Raw genomic sequence first — 6,000 nt, 5'->3', positions numbered from 1 at the left:
TCTTCTCCTCCTTGCCTCTTTCCTAGGCTAGAAGACCACCATCAGGGTTGGCTGACCATGGAAGACTTGGTCCTCCCCACATCCCGACTAGACCCACAATGCCCGTCCTCACTCAGGGCTCTCATCACGTCCCAATTAGATCCACAATGTCCCTCCTCGTGTCCCTCCTTACTCCACAGCCTCATCTGCCCCCAGCACAATAAATGCCTAAGATAGAGGGATGGGCTGGCTGTCCTGGCTGTCATGGGGAGTGGGAGCTGGGTGGGCGGGGGCTCCCACCCCTTCCACCCTGGTGTGCCAGACCTAGACAGAGTATCTGTCAACGATGGGGCTGAGGGTACCTGGAAGAGAATGGGGGACAAGAGACGCGAAGAAGGACGCCAAGACAAGAGTCTGATCAAGGCGACAATTTTATTTTATTTTATTTTATTTTTTGGTTCTTTTTTTTCGGAGCTGGGGACCGAACCCAGGGCCTTGCGCTTCCTAGGTAAGCGCTCTACCACTGAGCTAAATCCCCAGCCCCGACAATTTTATTTTTCTCCAAGGCTGAATTTATACCATAACAGGGGTAACAGAGGGAGGGGGAAGTGTGAAACATTTATGCAGGCCAAGGACACAGTATTCGTGTGGTCAGGGAATCGGCTGATATTGACAGGACGTCAGAAAGGTCACAGGTTTGTCGTATCTATTAGTCAGCAGGATGTTGGTTTTTCACAAAGGTTACAGGTCATCACATTGGGCATCTTGACGTCAGGTGTATTTCTCAGCAAGAGAACTTTATCATATTATTATTCATCTAGACCACCAGATTTGTATTAGTCTTCTGCAGCTGGCTGGGGATTTTCCATGAACCCAGTCATACTTAACTCTAACCATAATAATAACATCAATAATGGAGGGTTTCAAGGGCATTGCTCCCAACATCTCCCCCTTCCTTATAGTCAAATAAAAGGGTGGCTAAATGGCCGTGCTGTCCTGACATGCAATGAGCCCCTCAGGAACTGCGTCTGTCTTAGGTTAGAGTGATATTTGTCACATGGCCAAGAGAATCTTGTGGCCAGGGTCACAAGATAAGATAAGGCAGCAGCTAATGGCGTCCCTCCTGTCTTAGGCCCTTTATTCGTGAATAAATCACTCTTACCCATCACTGACTGTCCAGCTCAGCACGCAGGGGTGACAATTCCTTGATTTTTCAGCAAAGATATCAGGACAGCAGGCAGAGAAGAATGTCGGCCTCATTTGGCTGAAGGACAAAAATGTCCTTGCCTGGGCTGGGAGGAGACAATTTTAGGTGTAGGTGAGCTTGGCCATCATCAAAGCATCCTCCACAGCTAGCCTATGATAATATACCTGAATAGGTTTTGCTGCTATATTATCTACCTGTTGTTTAATAAAGCTGGTTACATGATTAAGTGCCCAAGGGCCAAAAGATATAAGCAAAAGAAGGCCTACTAGGGGGCCCAAAAGAGAAGGAAGCAGGGTGGACAACCAAGGGGAGGTGGAGAACCAATTTTGATATCAGCTCGCAGCTTTTTCTTTCTCATTTTCTCTTTTCCAAGCCTTCTCTGACTTTATTCATGCTCTCTTTAACCATATTCTAAGACACAGAAAATATCCAAGCACTGCCTTTCTCTCACAAACCAGAATTCAATGTGATTGCTCAAAGTTGGGAAATTAAAGGTAAAAACACAAATCACAAATAAGTATGCTTGTTAGCATATACAGCTTACATAAAAGACTAATACAAATCTGGTGGTCAAGATAAATAATAATATGATAAAATTCTCTTGCTGAGAAACTTCTTTTTGATTAATCTCTGACTCTTAAAGACAGTGTGATTCAAAATTAAAATATTCAGATATACTTAAAACACTGCTTCATATTTGATAGATGTGGAAGTTTAAAAATTGAATGAATTTATATGATTGTAAATGTTTACCATGAAATATCACAGAAGGGATGCCACCAGGCAGAGAATTACAATTTTAACTGATATTAAACATCTTAAATAATTTGGAGAAACCTCAGCACTGAGTTATAACCATCAGGAAAAAAGCAAAGACATACATAGGTATCCCATGCATGTTATGTCAGAAATAAGCAAACCCCAACTCAGTACAGTACAGTATCAATGACTGAAAGTTAAATAATATGTTGATACATGGAAGGAAAAATAACATGTTGATTGACATTGTTGACATTCACAAAATAATTCCAATAGACAATTCAACTTGGTTTCTGCAACAATCATAATTGTGTTATCCAAAAAGTCAAATCCTACAAAAGGTATCGCATTGTGGGAGAACACATATCTCAGCTGTCCTGGAGTGCGTGGCAGAGCTTCCAGTTCTTCTTGTGCGACGGCAATGGACTCGAATCGGTGCAGTTCTTTGAGCAAGCAGCTCCTCTGGATGGAGTGCAGGCTGTAGATGAAGTCGCGTGTGCCCTGCACCGTGGTCAGTGCCTCCCTGGGCTCCTTCTTTGGATCAGTGCCCAGAAGCCGAGGAGGAGGAATGTCCAGGCTCTTTTAACAATTTTATGGTAAACATAATCCCTGTATCAGCACCTGATGGATACATTCTAAGACCCCAAGTATATCCATGTGTCCAATCCTGGTTTCAACCTGCAGAGGTAAATTTAATATTTAGGGGGATGTACCATCCCCTTGTTTTAGAATTAGAATTCACAATGGGAATCTGGGACATGTATATTAGTAGGACGGAAGGTATTATAAGTCAAACAACACAATGAATTAGGTGATAAAATTCTAAGGGCAGGAGAAAGGGGCCAGGCAAGAAAGCTAGAGGGTGGCCCGTTGAGAGCTGGTGGAACAACTAGATCAGGTGACAAACAGCATTCAGTCACACAGCTAAACGAGGAAGCTTTCTTGGGATGAAAAGACCATTGCAAAAACGAGCGCAAGCTTTGTGCCTGTGAAACAGAAAGGCAAGCAGAGGGGCAGCCAGAGTCTGTTACGGGCTGTCTCTCTGGACTTAGATTTTCCCTTAAGGAATACGTCACTTCAGTGTCAGCTCAGTGGCTCTGCCTCTCAAGAGACCCAGCCTCTGAAGGACACTAGGCTTCCAGTAAGAACTAATAACAAAAGGATGGAGAGATGGTTAGGACCTGGGTGCTAGATGCCAAGTGGCTGACAAAAGAATTGTATAGTTCGTCCACTTTTGGGGGGAAGTTTCTTCCAGGCTGTCAGACACACCTGGAGACCTTGAGGCAAAAGACCAGGGGAGAAAAGCATCTGAGCCTCTAGTGTGTTGAAATGAGGCTTGCCCAGGGGGGTGTGATCTGATTGAAGCCTCAGGTATCAGAAAGTAAGCTATAATCAGAAATAACTGGTTATAAGGACTCTTTCTGCTGCCATTCCTGAGGCAGGGGTCACAATTGAGTTGGGCTTCTTGCCTCCTACATTCAATAAAGAGATTGCTAACACCAGAGTACTGATCTTTAATAGAACTACAGCCCTCCCAGGACCCCAGTAGCAGCCCTTCACCAAGCCGTCTCACTGGGTCAGAGGGCCATGGAGAAGAAAACGTTGATCCTGACCTTGGTCACAGACTCCAGTTGGAGTAGGCTGAAGAGCCCGTGCCAAGACTTTCTCCTGATATCATTGTAGGGTAAACGTAGTCAAAGCCTGTTCCGAATTCTGTCTGGCAAAACAAAGTTCCCCGCAGTCTGCTGCAGACTCTTTCTGAAACTACTTTAGGGGCTCCCCTGCCTCCAACCTGGGGCATTTTGACCATAGGGGCAGGAACTGACTGCTGCGGGGATAGGATCAGAGGCACTCTCCATGTCAATAATGACTAATAGGGAATGTTACTTAATGCTGGAGACCGACTCCTCTCTTGGAATAGGGCCAGCAGATAAGGCAGGCTCCCTTAAAGAACTTCTCTTAATGAACGCTCTCCTGTGAGCAAGTGTTGAAGGTCTGGCCACTGAAGGCAGCGACTGGAATTTTTACTAACTCTCCACTATCTTTTTATTGTTAAAGCTTCAGCCCCAGCCGGGCTCATCACCTTGAAACTCCTCTTACGCCAACTTGGCCTGAGCTGCGCAGCTGCCTGTGTGCAGCCTGCAGCTTGCTTGCTAGCTGCCACCCTCAGCCCCACACTTCCTCACTCTGTGCTTCCCTTCCTTAGAAGCTGTGAATGTCTAAGCAACAGGGAGATCCCTTCTTCAGGATCCAAGGCAAAGCTTTCAGGTTCTTAATGCCTGCTTCAGACAGGGTCTCTCGCTAACCCGGAGTCCTTCATACATATGTGTGATTAACTGTTAACAGCAGCTAGACTGGTCAAGGGGATCAAAGGGAGGGGCATCTCTCCTTGGGGAGGAGGCTCAAGGGAGAACGACAAAATTCTCTGGCAGAAAACGATTTCTCTCAAGCAAATTATTTCCAAGTTAAACACCAAGAGGACCAAATAAAACCCTTTGACAAACAAAACAAACAGTTCCATGATCTCAAACACAGTCGTCAGTCCATGATCTCAAACGCAGTTGTCAGTCCAAGTCCAAAAATGAAACAAAAGCCAAAAAGACACTCAACAATACCACAGAAAACAAACTAGACAAACAAGACCAAGACAAGGCGTCCTAACAGATGCCTGGTACCTTCAGTATCTGGCCCAAACTGCAGCTTAACCTTAGCTGCTTCTCGGATGAGGTGGACCATCTGATCCCACCTCCCAATGGGATTCCAGAGTGTCCTCTAGATTCCTTTCTCCTCCTAAAGCATCCTCTAGGGCCCGTGGCCTGTGACAACTAGCATGTCTGCCTGTCAAAGCCGTAAGCCCCTCAAGGGACCCACAGCGACCACCAAGGGGACTCTAACTCCTCTCCAGGGGGGGATTTGAACCCCCCTCTGAAGGAACTCGAACCTTTCAGACAGCAGACGCAGACAACACAAGACAACATGAAACAAAGACGAGACATGACACAGAGACAAACAGAAAGTAACACAGAACACAAAACACAGATTTGCTCGAGCTTGCCTCTGATCTCCCTGCCAATTGTGGTCTGGGGGAAGCACAGTTCCCGGCCGATCCACCAAAATATTGTAAGACCCCATAGTGGCCTTACCTCAGGAGCGCCACCCACAGAGCACAGATTGACAAAGTGACCGCTGCAATAGCATGAGGATATAAGGTTTTTAATCCATGTATGTGGGGTTGCTCATCCATTCAGGGAAAGGCAACCTTGAACCCAAAAAGCACACAATTTTTATTCATTACAGAGGGCAGACTTCAGCAACAAGGTTAGCCGATCCATTAAACAATCACTAACTCTGCACTATCTTTTGTGTCAATTGTTCCCTCCTGGGGGAGCTATGGACAAGGATTTCCTACTAAGTATAAGAATTTCTTTAAATCTTTTTTCTTAATCCTATTCTTCGCGTCCTGAGCGACTCCCTGAGTCCTGTCACAAAAGCTGACTGTAGAATGCTTGTCCCATCACTCACCACTGAGATCTGCGTCGTCCAGGGAGAAACACACACCAAGCCTCTGAACCAAGGTCTGGCAGTCCATGGTTGCCAGAAGCGGGGGAGCAAAGGCTCCGACAAACAAGGAAGACAGGCCTGCCTATTCACAGGGGACAACATTCTCCTCCAGGAGACCTCCAAATAACCCTACGTTGGGCGTCATTTGTCAACGACGGGGCTGAGGGTACCTGGAAGAGAATGGGGGACAAGAGAAGCAAAGAAGGACACCAAGACAAGAGTCTGATCAAGGTGACAATTTTATTTTTCCCCAAGGCTGAATTTATACCATAACAGGGGTAACAGAGGGAGGGGAGAAGTAAGAAACATTTACGCAGGCCAAGGACACAATATTCATGTGGTCAGGGAATCGGCTGATGTTGACAGGATGTCAGAAAGGTTTGTCATATCTATTAGTCAGCAGGATGTTGGCTTTTCAGAAATGTTACAGGTCATCACATTGGGTATCTTGATGTCAGGTGTATTTCTCAGCAAGAGAACTTTATCATATTATT

The sequence above is a fragment of the Rattus norvegicus genome, chromosome 3, assembly GCF_036323735.1.
Source record: "Rattus norvegicus strain BN/NHsdMcwi chromosome 3, GRCr8, whole genome shotgun sequence".
NCBI classification, from domain to species: domain Eukaryota; kingdom Metazoa; phylum Chordata; class Mammalia; order Rodentia; family Muridae; genus Rattus; species Rattus norvegicus.
This window is presented reverse-complemented; position numbering follows the sequence as displayed.